The sequence below is a fragment of the Cyprinus carpio genome, chromosome B3, assembly GCF_018340385.1.
Source record: "Cyprinus carpio isolate SPL01 chromosome B3, ASM1834038v1, whole genome shotgun sequence".
Classification (NCBI taxonomy): domain Eukaryota; kingdom Metazoa; phylum Chordata; class Actinopteri; order Cypriniformes; family Cyprinidae; genus Cyprinus; species Cyprinus carpio.
The window spans coordinates 38,850,437-38,864,763 of record NC_056599.1 but is presented as its reverse complement, the minus strand read 5'-3'; the positions used below and the strand labels follow the sequence as shown (position 1 = coordinate 38,864,763).

The 14,327-nt window shown below is 38.7% G+C and overlaps 1 pseudogene; it reads right to left on the bottom strand.

Annotated features, from left to right (window-relative positions):
- Positions 1-5,198: 5,198 nt before the first annotated feature.
- LOC122136613 lies at positions 5,199-13,025 on the bottom strand (annotated as a pseudogene).
- Positions 13,026-14,327: the final 1,302 nt, after the last annotated feature.

Genomic DNA, 14,327 nt, shown 5'->3' with positions numbered 1-14,327 from the left:
TAAAATTAACTATTTTGAAGAACAACCACAAAACCAGTCATAAGGGTTTGACTTAGAAAGAGATTAATTCAATCTGAAACTGAAAAATGAGCTATCCATTGATGTATGGGTTGTTTAGGATAGGACAATATTTGGCCGAGATAGAAACTATTTGAAAATCTGGACTCTGAGGGTTGCAAAAAAAATATGTTTTGATTAATACCTATTGATTGAGAAAGAGTTGTCCAAATGAAGTCCTTAGCAATGCATATTACTAATCAAAAATTAAGTATTATATATTTCCAGTAGGAAATATACAAAAACATTTTAATGGAACATGATCTTTACTTAATATCCTAATGATTTCTGGCATAAAAGAAAAATCAATAATTGTGCCCATAAAATGCATGTTGGCTATTGCTACAAATATCCCAGTGCGACTTCAGACTGGTTTCGTGGTCCAGGGTCACATTTTTAAAAATATAAAGAACCTTTTCTGTATTTGAAAGGTTCTATGGACATTAAAGGTTCTTCATGGAACCACTGATGCCAATAAAAAACCTTACTTTTTAAGCCGTGTAACGGCTTTCAATTTCTGAATTGATGAAGCATCGGTAAACTACTAAGACTGTAAGTTTACTAATTACTGAGGTTTCAGATGAGATTTATTTAGTAAAACTGACTTATCCACTAGCACACTGAATGAATGATGCAAATGAAACCAAGCTGACAATAAATTCATTCTAGTGTGATTTGCTGATCAATAAAATAACACAGAAGAAAATTGATGCATACACAGTTTGTTTAAAACACAATCCGGCTTGCATTTGAGCATTTTAATTATTATTTACAGTAAATGCAAGGGAAATCAACATGATATCTCTTTGTTTATTGGTTAACATCCAATAGCATGTATGGACTAAATGACATCAAGAAAAAAAAAGTTATTTAAGATAAAGAGATTACATTCCATGCAATGATGATGAATCATGCGCAAAAGAACAGGAACGTGCATTAAGAAAGTAAATAGGGTCAAATTTAGATTTTTATATTGACTTTAACACATACAAATTAGTGCTAATGCATGATTCTGTTTATTAGTGTTTTCTTTATTTGAGAAAAAAATATTTTCCCCAAACCCATATTTATAAAAAAAAAAAACAATCAATCAATCACATTCCTGTGAAAGGCTCTGTGAGGGAGAAGGTCATATTGCGGGTTTGGCCTGATTATCAAGTGCACAGCATGAAAATGGTCGGATGGATATAATGACGTCATTGATGCTGGTATGAAATAAGGGACCGACGTCCTTAAAGGGTCTCATCTTTAATGCTTAAAAAAAAAAGTAAATAAAAAAGGTGCTATATCCTATGGCCTATATTCTAATTAATAAAATATATAATAAAAATACAATTAGAAATACACCTCAAGACAGTTTTAATTACCTAGGCATTGGTATATTGGCACGCTTCGTGTCGTGGACAGTGGTTCGCTGTGTGTCATGCAATAAAACTACCTGCAGACGGTGATGAGATTCTTGCGTTCCACGCCGATGTTTCTAGAAGAGGATTTTTTCGAGGTAAGACCCATAGCCATTGCGGTCTGGAAACAGCCTGACTTCACTCGGCGGAGGCTGCAACCGAGCCTCTAGTTTCCCGGAGCGGCTCAGACCCCTCCCTCCTTCCGCCGCCGCCCGTGTGTCCGGTCCGGCTGAGGAGAGACGGGGCTGATGGCCACTGGGGCACTAAAAGACATCCTCTGAAAGCTCTCTCAGACATCTGAAGTGTAATATAATCAGCAAGCATTCAGAGGAGATCGGATCGCGCGCACACATGCGTATGATTTCAAATAGCTGATGATAATAATAATAACATGCCCAACTGTCATGAATATGTGGATGTGGAGAACTTCCTAGTGGTTATTTTAATGATTTAAAGAGAAACAAACTATTAGAAAACGCTGTGCAATGGATAAAATTAATTATAAATAAATCACGTCAGTACCAAATTAAGTATAAGGTAAATGCGTATCAGGTAAACCTTATTTCTTTACTCCGTTTTTCAAAACTAAAGCCTGTAACTAAACACTGTACCAACCAGTTCGCCATATTAAACACAACATAACTGCAGTCACACTTACCAGAAACCGTACGAAGCATATGGCAAGACAGAATGTGTTATTTATTCTCTATGGTGTTTATTTGCAAGTAACGTTAGGTGGGTTATCTTAGAATGAAAACTGTGGCCACCAAGCTAGGTCTCCTCTAAAATTTCAAGGGAAAAAACACCTGAAATATCAACGTAAGCAAATAACCACGTAATAATAATTTCTTAAGTCAGCAGTTTTGTGTAAAATAATGCGCCGTGGGCGTTAGAGATGATTCAACTTCCAAGATATGAACGAGCTGATCTCGATTTTGCTGTTTTATTAAATTATAAACCAAGTGCACAGATGGACCACCAGGGGGCGTCGTTTGCTTTCAGATCTTCACGGGTCCAACAGAAGACGCTCCTTCACGATCTCAGAAAACAGATTCAACCTGCTAAACCGCAGCGTGTTTGTAAATTACCCATAAATTTACATCTAGTTTTTATCAGTCGAATAAAGGAAGTGCACGACAGTGTAAAAGCATCTTGGTGTTTCACTTACCGGAAACTCGTGGGCTGATGTATGAACACAGCATTTAGGGTTTTTTATATGGTTAATTTAAATAATTAGCTTAAATATTGTTTTTTATAACTACAGATCATAAGACAGCAAAAAATTAAATAAATCAATAATAATAAATAGCTAAAACCTTTTAATTTCAGAACACGTGACGACATGACCATTCAGGTTTCTGATTTGACTTCTCCTTTTAAGATGCTACTAACAACACTCTAAAAGTAAAGTAAATGTAGCGTGACCATTTAGAGCTGTGAACGCCGTTTCACCTTTTATTTCGACGTTGCACGCACTCCCTTATCTCCGTTGATCTGCTGTTTTATTTACAGAGCCTCTGTACGTTGCATAAGTCAAGACACCGATTTAGTCAATGCCCCAAACTAAGGGCCATCATTACTTCCCATTTAACATAACTAAGATAAAGAGAGTTTGGGAATAAGGAAAACCAGGAGCCACTGGCATGGTGCTCCAATACTAAAGAAAACACATTCAGGCAAATTTCATTAACTGAGGCATGCAATTATCTTTTTTCTCTCTCACACACAATCCACACACAGTAAGCAGGTGACACAGAGGCTTTGTTTCAGGACAAAAGGAGGTCACACACAGCATCAGAACACAGCAGGAGATAGAGAGAGTATATTTTCAGCCGATTGAGAACCAGAATCACAGAACAGCTCTTCAGGCAGCTAGATCAACAGAAGCCTACAATAGAAGAACATTTAGATGTGAAGTCGTATGTACATTCGGACTTGGCTAAATAAATACATAAATTAAAAGAATAAATTAACAATAAGAATAATTACATGTAAAGAAGATACAATCGTTCCTAGTTCAAAATATGATTTTTAACCAGTTCCCAAACCAGTACACTTTGCTATAGTTGAAAACACTGGCCTCTAATTCAAGTCCAGCACTGGGCAGTCCCTTCGAGCAAATGTTTGTGAAGGCCCCAGTGTAGTGCTTTGTGTAAAGAGCATGTGGAAAGCATTGCTTCTAAGGCTACACTGATGCCTTTGGGCATACGAGCTAACTGTAAAACAGCAAAACAAAAACGTCCTGGTGCCTAACAGAAACATGACTAATCTAGAAGACCTCCAAATTATAGTGGTCCAGAAAAACTATATCCAGGACGTCGATCTAAAAAGATCTATACAGATGCTTTTAAAATTATTACAGTATCTCACAGACTTGGATGTTTGTTTAGCACCCCTCCGTGGGATAATTCAGTGCAAGATTCACGTCTAGAATCCACTTTGTGTGCCATCCTCTCACTTCCACCTCTAATAATACTGTTTAACGTCAAACTGGCAGAGCCCTGTTTGGGAGCATAGCACAACAATCAGGCCTGAGGGAGGCATGAGAAAACATTGTTACGCCAATGACACTTTTTTACCATAAAAGCGAGGACTAATTGGGTGACAAAACACATAATCAGTGGACCTCCTATATATCCGGACAGAAAGGAAGGCCGACTGCCTGTTAAGAAACATCTCATCAGTGTGGAGAAAAAAACAGCAGTATTTGTTATCCATTCAGTGAGCGGATTACAATCAGTGGTAGCATAGAATCCATCGTGTGGTGTGGATCTATCAGAGGTTAGCGAGGGCCTTTATGCTGGCAGCCTCCTCACATAAAACTGTACGCAGAGTACAAATCTACTGGCTCAGGTTCGTCCGAATGCCTTGCCAACTTCAGTCTGGTTTTCAAATGCAGTATTTGACTGGGCAGCTCGGTCTCTTCCCCCTCCGTCTGACGTCTGGATCTTAAAAGGATTGGAGCACTGCAGCAAAGATATGCTAATGCATTACCTCAGCCTCATCCAAATCCTTTCAGTGACCCCCCTTCTACTTTATAACTGCTGATTCACTAACTAACTGGATGCAGCTGTTGCTATCTTGTTTTTTAGCTGCGATGAGAAACAGCTGGAAGGAGGGCCATGCACCCACAGTGAGGGTCCGAAGGATTGTTTTGAACCAAACAACTTTGTGAACGGTTTTGTTTTAAACTAATCCACCCGTACTTAGGAACAGAACTGAATATATATAATAAACAAACAGGTTCTACAAAAAATCTAAAATAAATTAAAATCTATTTGGAGTCCAACGCAAGTATATTAATAAAACCTTATGTACAGATCGACGGAGAACTTTCTGTTCCCTTTTTCATATCCTCTCTGCAGCTGTAGCAAACAAAGAGAGACATGAGGGATGTATCAATCCTTCCATCCATCGATCGGTTTAAATACTGTTCCCGTTGCATCCACATCAGTCCCTTTTTCTGAAGCTTATGACGAACCATGGTAATCTACAAATGACGCACTAACCCTGCAAAAGCAGCAGATGAGACTTCCCCGACCTACTGCTCCCAACATAGAGAATGTGCATGTTAGGGAGAAAACAATCTGTTTGGTTTGGTCTGCAGTCTTATTTTTGTTCTCAATGAGAGGATGACGGATGGTGAATAGCGAGGGTACAGACCTTCAGTTTCTTTGTTTGCTATCCCCCGCCACTGGGTCTAAGGTAGAGCCACACATTGTACATAAGTCAGTCTGCCTTCGGTTTTCCTGTTTGGTCTAAACCCAGCTACCCTGTACCTACATCTCTATCTCTACTCCTCTCTCAGTGCGAGTCAGTCTCTCTGGGGCTGTATCCGTTGGCAGGGGGCCGGAGTGAGGTTTTCGGTTCAGAGTCTGTGCTGCTAGGGGTCGCTTTGTGCCGTGAGGCTCCAGTGAAGAGACGGAAGGCACCCCTGCAGATGAGGGAAAACCAGTAGACCTGCGGGGCCATGAGCAAAGCTGCACCTGCGTTACACTGCCAGGGCACAGACAGCGGCACCATGTAGAAGGGGATGGAGGCGTACCTGTGATATGAGCACAAACAATATTTGCATATAGTCAGCATATAGAGAATAAGTAATTATCGGTATATTTTTTATAATCAAGTCCATTTTCAAGAAAAAGTTAGATCATCTCAGGGCCATATTTGCAATGCCTATCTACTTTAATGGGGAAATGCAGAAAAAAAAAAACAATAAAACCAATGCATGTTTCAGGTTGGTCCACCCAATGCACATGTAGAGTCCCAAGTGTGTGTCTCTCAGGAAAATGTTTTTATGGAAACCACAGTATCAACCAATGGCTGCAGTAATGCAAGTCTTTACCGATTGGCACATGACTCTTTTATTTAGGATGCGGGACTCCTTTCACACCAAGGATGATCATTATAATGATAACCATTACTATAAATTAGGAATGCACAATATTGAATTTTTACCGATATCTGATATTTTTGGCCGATAGTGGATGCATATACCAATATATTTCCTTTTTTTGGAAACAAGTCTCTCCTGTGCAAAGATTATAAACAAATTATTTTTATGTTGCCTCTTTATTTGTATGTAGATGGTCTAAAGCAAAAGAGTACCTTGTATTTAAGTTTTCATAATTCATTTAAAAATATATTTTACACATTAATGAACAATCTGTATATAAAATTATTTACATGCCATGTTTGTGATTTTTATTCATGTAAGCTATAGCTTTCTGACTTTTTAAAAACAAAACAGACTTGTGATTTTATGTCTTTATTTATTCAGAAATAACTATCCTAATGTTTTTTTTTGTGTGTGTGTGTATTTTACTTTTATTTTATTACAAGTAGGCCTACAGCACCCACTAAATAAAAGAAAAAGCCTTACTGGATGGTGTTGCTGCTGCATGCACCAGTGACTGTTGACTCTATCGCACACCGGACGCTTTGTTCTGTACGTGCATTCTCAAATTAAATGGGTGATCCAAAACAATTTAATCCCCATTCAGGGCAAGATTTTGCTTCAAGAATGACCCCACTACTGACATGAGCATATCGTTAGCAGCACACCCTGAGCACAAGTGAGTTTTTTCATCTAATTGGCAAAGCATATCAGCTCATTTTTTCTTCTTGGGCCGATGCCGATTTTTCGGCCTTTATCAGCTGATTCCGATAACGTTCCGATATTATCGTCCATCCCTAATATATTAGTTTGCCAGTAAAGATCACAATCAGAAAATGTAACTAGGAGCACAAGTGTTAAGTCTAAGGATGCTCAAATTCCCAATCTTATGAATAAGACATCAGGCCTGCAATTTTAAAATTAGAACATGCCATCCAGACTGATGAGGGGTGTCCTGGTGTTACGATCGATACAAAACAACACCGCTCCTGATCCTTGGTGGTTATTACAATCATTTTAGGAGGAATGTATAAATGTCTCATGTTCAAATCAAATCCTGGGTTGAGACCGAGTGAGAAATATATGCGTCTGAAAATCTCAAGATTTTAAATATCCATGTTAATATCAGAGGCGTGTGACTCAGGAGAGAAAGAGAAGATAAAAGAAAGAAGGAATAGATGAGCAATAGAAATATAAGTGAGTGAAAGACTGAATGAGTGAGAGTGTTAAACAGTGATCTTTACCTGCCGTAGGCGTAGTAGAGGTAGGGGAAGAGAAGAACTCTGCAGATGAAGAAAAGTGACCAGCATAAGAGCTCCATTGACTTTATGTAGGAGAGTGTGCTGTTGCTTGTACTGAGGCAAAAAAAAACAAAAAACAAAGGAGAGAGCAAGAAGAAGAGAAAGAGAGAGCGTTTAACAGATAGAAAAATATTAATAGGTAGAGCAATGAACCCTGAAAAAACCATGATTCATATTCCCAACTACACACTGAACACAGAAGGAGATGTGTTCGAGAGAGTTGTTACAGTAAAAAAAGTCTGTGAAAGATTGCCAATCCAATAGATGTTTTAAGATTAGTAAATCTAGTAGAAATTACCCATACATTTCCAAGAAAAGAGAGAGTAGTGCAAAAATCTGTTTACCTAGGTTGTTAAAGAGGGATAGTCACTAAACCAAAAGAAAGATAGAGGGATACAGAAAGAATGGTGTTTTTGTGTGTTAGTACCTGGATGAGTATTCTTCCAAGACAGACAGATGGGGTGCTGAGTTCTGCCAGGAACATCACAACCCTGGAAATAATCCCCTTTTCCCTGTCTCCAGAACTAAGAAAAAGAGAGGGGGGGGGAAACGGAAAACAGGGAAGGAAAAGGAAAGAGATGGATGGGAAAGGGGAATTGAAAATAAATTAATGAAAAAGGGGAAAAAGAAAGCAAGAGAAGAGAATGGAAATTGAACATAAAGGGAAATAAAAGGGAAGGAAGAGAAAAAGAAAGTAAGAAAGGAAAGGAGAATATGGAATAAAGAAGAAGGAAAGGAAGAGGAAAGGGAAGAAAAAAGAAGAAAAAAAATGTAAATACAGGAATTAATAAGTAAAGGGGAAGGGGAAGAGGAAATTGAAAAGAAGGGAATGAAAAGAAGGAAGGAAAGATGTAAGTGGAACAGAAAAAGGAAAAGGAAGGTCAAAATGAAAGAATTACAAAGGGAATGGAAGGGAGAGGAAAAGGAAAAGGGGAAGAGGAAAGGGAAGGAAATTGAAAGAGAACGAAGAGAAGAAGGGTGTATGGGAAAAAAGAAAAGAAAAGAAAAAATTTATACTTGTGTGTTGTGTCAGATGTAGGAAAGCTTAGTGTGGTTTTTATCAGAGGAAATCGCTGGTAGAGGTTCTCTCTGTCTTATCAGGACAGAACACTCATTGCCATTTAAGTGCAGCTAATGCCAGGTGCTGGCTGCTGCACTGCTGCCGACAGCAACAGTCTCCATGGATACTGATGGAGAGTGATGGACGGAGCATGATTACAGGGTGAAAGTACACAGGACCCATTCATTACAAGTTTTTTGACTCCAGCCACACTTCAAGCCACCCACAGACCATGATCCCATCAAATCACTCTTAAACAGTCATCAAGCCACAGCTATGTTACTACACTCCAAACACATGGTCCAGACTGGCTCTGATGGGCCTCCGGGAATCGTATTTCTAAAAAGATGCACTTCATATGTGTGTGTTTATGAGAAAACGTTAAAGTCACTCAACCCTCATTCCACTCACCACAGAGACAGGGAAACAGACAGTGACCATGACGACATGGTGCAGGACCATAAGGATCTCTCGGCGCAGATAGCCCGCTGATGGCTGACCTCATCGGTTTGGGCTTCGCTCTCCTCCTCATGATCTTTGACCTGAAGTTTGTACCAGTGGCACAAGGAACATGGCATAGATGTCATAGACGAAGTAGGGGACAGCAAAGAGGATATAGCTGCTGGTAAGCCAGTGCCTGGAGGAAAAAAGAGAAGAAAGAGATGAGGAACGAAAAAGAACAAGGGTGAGAACACCCCGAGATGAGATTTAGGGTTACTTCTGCAAAAACAGGTTACCCCTGTTTTATATACATAATTACATTCCCATGATTTTGTTTTCATCATTACTCAATATTTCTATATATTGAATATTTATAGATATAATGCCTCAGAAAGGCACCTTACGTTTTAAATGTTGCAGATTTATTTCACATTTAACTCCTTTTCCTAAATCACTTTTAAAATCCTTTGAGAACCACAAGTCCAAGCCAAGGTGGGAATTACAGAAGAGATCAACTTCTCCTTTTGTGAGACAAGCATTAATATAGGTTAGAAAACATGAGAGGAAACTAAAATGTTGACACTTTCATTTTTTGGGGGATGTGTTGTCCTTATAATTTGACTAGCAATCAAGTAGAGTCAGACTGCAGAGGCAGTAAAACTACTCTCTACACTTCCTGAGACAAATGTGATTTGGTGAGGTTAAATGTGTCCTATTTCTGAAATTAAACATACACCCTACCCTTCAAGGTTTGGGGTCAGTAACAAGATATTAATACTTATGTTCATCAAAGATGGATTACATTGATCAGTGGACAGTATTCATTTTACTATGGTATAAAAATTCTATTATAAATAAAATGCATTCTTTTGAACTTTCTATTCATTAAAAACCTAATACAGTTTCTACAAAAATAAGCAGATCAACTGTTTTCTACGATGTAAATGTAGCACTGGAAAGACTGCAGTAATGACTACTGAAAAAACTCAGCTTGCGTTACAGGAATAAGCTACATTTTAAAATACATTCAAACAGAAAAATGGTCATTTTGTTTACTGTGTTTTAGATCAAATAAATGCAGCCTTGGTGAGAATTAGAGACTTCTTTCAAAAGCAAATTTTGAAACGTCATAAATGAATAGCAAATTTCTATTATAGAGGCATTTTCTAGCATCAAAAAAAAGTGAGTGGCAAGCTCCCCGCTCTCTTTCGTGAAGCCAACTAAAGAAGTGACTAAAACTGCACGCTCTCTTTCGTGAAGCCAGCCTGGCTCAAAAAGGGGAAGTCAGTGCCCATAGACTCCCCATTGTTTAAAATGCCCAACTTTACAGAGAGAAAAAAAACATGTTTACAGCCTGATTCAAAAAAAGATTTTGGTCTATATAGCTAATTTTGTCCTTCGTGACAACTGTGACGGAGGTGAATTTTTTTTTATAACTCATATGTTTAAAATACATTAAGCCTTAAAGTTTTCTGCATAAATTAAGGGCGTGTGCCACTTGAGTGACAAGGTGGATTGACGCGGCTGACACTGCCGTCAAGCTAGGTGGGCATGGCTTCAGCAACCAGCTCCCGCCTTTTTGCCCATTTTTGATTATCAGGGAGTGACATGCAGGTGATGCACTGCCAGATGGCGACGACCACCTACTCCGCCCACTTTTGTGCTTCAAAAACGCTCCTTCCCGTCGGGGCATGGAATCGGATACGGGTGACATCCCGGACACAACGTCCAAGTTTTTATACAGTCTATGATCAAAAAAGCAATCTTCTCTTGAAGAAGATGAAAAAAAAAAATCCCAATGATTTCCCCCAACTGGATAGTTCACCAAAAAAAGTACTCACACCTCATGTCGTTCCAAAACCCATGAGATCTTCATTAATCTTCAGAACACAAATTAAGATAGTTTTTGATGAAATCTGAGAGCATTCTGAGCCTGCATATGCAGGAATGCAACTACTACAGTCAAGGCCCAGAAAGGTAGTAAGGACATTGTTAAAATAGTCCAAGTGACATCAGTGCTTCAACTTTAATGTTATGAAGCTACAGAGAATACTTTTTTGTGCACCAAAAAAAACAAAAATGATGACTGTTATTATTCAATGATTCTTCTTCTCCAAATTACGTATTCCACCATGATTGGGCATGTTTTGGCTTGTTGATGTAATGTTAATTATAAGAGTCCCTTTGGACTATAGTCGCAAACACGTTTCAGATGAAAAAAAAATGCGACTTTGTGTTATAGAAATACCTATTTGCTTAATGAACTAAGCCAACTTAACATATACATATTCTTTTGGTTTTTGTACCCAGTATTTATAAAAAAAAATAAAAAAAAATATTCACAAATGCAATGAAAATACAGGTATTGGTACTCGTTATTGGCAAGGTACCAAAAATAAAAGTATCAGTATCGGCCTGTTCAGGGAAAAGTGGAATCTGTGCATCCCTACTGTTTTCAGTAACTTACTGTTTAAGATATTACATAGGAATTATTACACTTTTAAATTCCTTTATTCAAATCCATTATTACAGTCATGAATAATCAAAAACATTTACTGAAGCAATCATAATACTGATGGACTTTTTTATTAATATAATACTTCCAAAACCTAAATAAGCGTATAAATTCAAAATCTGACAATAAAAACTTTAAAACAGGCCTAGCATGATACTTGGCCTGTGTCTAATTCCCAGCCCTCCCCCCTTTCCCCCCTGTATCCTGACTGATGCATTAATAAAACACGAGTATACAAGTAATTGAATTTTACCTGGCTTAAATCATTTATAAACATGATTGCTCTGACCTATTTGAACTGTCGTTCTTAATTTAGTTTGTGTGTCTTTGGTTAAGGAAAAATTAAACAAGATAAACAGCTCAAAACAAGATTTTGCAATTCGATTAGGTGAGGCAATATCAAATTAGAGCCAACCGTTTTCCCCACAAACCTCCTTAATGGGTTTCACAGAGTGTAAAGACGCGGCTTTCAAGTATTAACTACAATCGCTGACTAAACGCTGTCCCTTAAAAAGTCTGACACCGTCAAGTTTTTCCAAAGTAGTTTTGCCAGTCTACTCTCTCTCGTCTCGCTCCCTTTCCCCCCGCTTGGTGCGCCACAGTGGATTTACAGATAGGCTCGCAACCTAATTAGTTTCTAATTAGATTACAGGTGCACATTGAGGAATAGCACATTCTTAGGAACACTCAGAGTCAAGGGAATACTTTCACACTCCTACACATCTGGGAACAATTCCATAGAACATGAGAGCAATTCTCAGCTGTATATGCAAACGCAACACAAGTGAAAAGAGGCGAGGGGACCACATGCACATGGGAAAACAAACAAACACCAAAGTAAAACAGTGCTGAGCATAGTAAAACACAGAGCCCTGCATATACACTCAATCGTAACTGTCAAAAAAAATTAATAAATAAAAGGTATGTTCACTGTTATATCTTGTTACAAATGTTCATCTGATACTCACTGGTCCTCAATGATGTCTTCACATGAACAGGCGATGATGTACCCGGCAGAGGATGCCATAATGGCCTGAACGGAGGACACCAGTCTGAGAAAGGGTGAGAGAAAATAAAACATGGAAGACAGCAAGGAGACCAAAACAGACTGCCAACACCCTTGGATAGGTGATATTCGAAAAACCATTAATAGCAGATTTTGATGACACAAGTTGAAGAAAGAGCCATTTAAAAGCAGGATATTACTCCGTAACTCTCCTAGCTAAGCAGAAAAAACACAAATGAGTGCATCAGACATGCACTGCAATCAAATGTAACCTTACATGCAACATCTTTACTCAGCAGATTTTAATCAGACACATTTCACATAAACTTACCAGAAACACATTTAGTAACAGACCGATGAATCAGGGGGGGGCAGATATTTGATCATTATGGGATCATCATCCCCATTCATTTCAGGCAACCAGCTTCAAATATTTTAGTAACCATTTTAACAATTTATTTTTAAAATCTAAGCTAGAGCCAGTTTTTATTGATGCATATTTTATGCATATTACATATACAACATATAAGAGTCCACATTGACTGATATAGTTAAACAACTAAAAACAACTGGTTTGTCATATTATCCTTTTAACTGAACCTTAATAATCACACAAAAATACAATGATGGACTTGTAACTTTTATAAACAAAAAACAAAAAATAGCACAGATACACAAGTAAATGAAAGCAGGTAGCTTGAGCCTGACAGCACCTTTCAACACATCTCACTCTCTCTTCCCTTTATTTACCTGGACGAGACGATGACAGCATCCTTCTCGCTCCATTTGAGCCCAGGAGCATGTTTCAGGAATCGCTTGGACAGCATAGGAAGAGGCCTGGGAAGAATAAGGAGCCAGCTGCCAGGATGCCTCAGCATAATCTCGGGCAAAGTTGCTCAACGTCACTGTGTGTCTAAAGAGGATAAATATAACACATTTAAACATGCATTTTTAAAAAGTCCATACATTTTTCATAATAGGATCCCATTCATGAAAACCAATCTTAAAAAAAAAAAAAAAAAAAAAAAGATTTAAATAGACAAGTAATAAAAGTATTTTAATTTGTAATAACATTGTTGCTTGATCATAAGCATTACGTTCATACCTTGATTCTCACCAAAATCTGTTCACTGAAAAAAGAAGAGAGAAGGGCGAGGCCAAGACAGAAGGATGAAACAAACGGGGAGAGTAAAGAAGGAAAATTAGACCACATAATCCACATTAAAACTCGACAAACAAGACTTAAATCAATGTGCATACATCAACTTAAAATACCACTCATCTCTCAAGCCTAGTTTAAATGACAGACTACAAGGTATGCATTGTGACAGCATGGCATAGATCGCACACATATCTTCAGGAAGACTGCATCCATTCACTGATCTCATTATTGCTTTGTAAGGAGTTCTTAAGTTATTCCGGACAACTGCCATGTTTATATTGAAGCAGAAGAAGCTGGGATGTTTAGGGGGAGGGGGGTCCGTACGAAAATAGGCACGGAAAGGATTAGCAAGCAAGAGATTTAGAAAGACTTTACTGCAGGGAAAGGGAGGGGAGTGAGACGAGGGGACACCGAGAAGAAAGAAAGGGGGTGTGTGGGAGGGTGAGGCCATCATCCCGTGGTACAGTGAGGGTAACCTTGTGGTAGGAGGTGAAAGGGAGTGTATTATTCCTTTTATATTGCTACAGTGGGACAGTGAGTGCGTGTCTGCAGCAAGCCAATCACAAAAGCAGCGTAAAAAGACGTCCATCCGAACCTGCAACAGACATCAAAGCTAAACTAAGGAGTGCATTACACACATGACAGTCAGTTATTCATTATTCTGCAGCCTGCACGAACAAATCTGTTAATGCAGCACGCAAATAATGCAAGAGATCGAGCAGCGACAAATTCTGTTACGAAAACAAATCACAGACGAGACACGTGACGCTCTCTCGGATTCTAACTAACTCTAATCTCGCGCAAACGATATTATAAAACCCTCCGCCGGTCCTCACGTCATCTCGGTCACGCTCGGATTTTTCCAAATCCGTTCGTGTAAACAGCAAGCATCGGCGAAGGGCTCGCGCATTTCACAACGCTACCTTTAGAGCTAGCAGGCTAGCGGCATCCATCCTATTGTGGTCCTCCTCGCCAGTGAGTGCAGC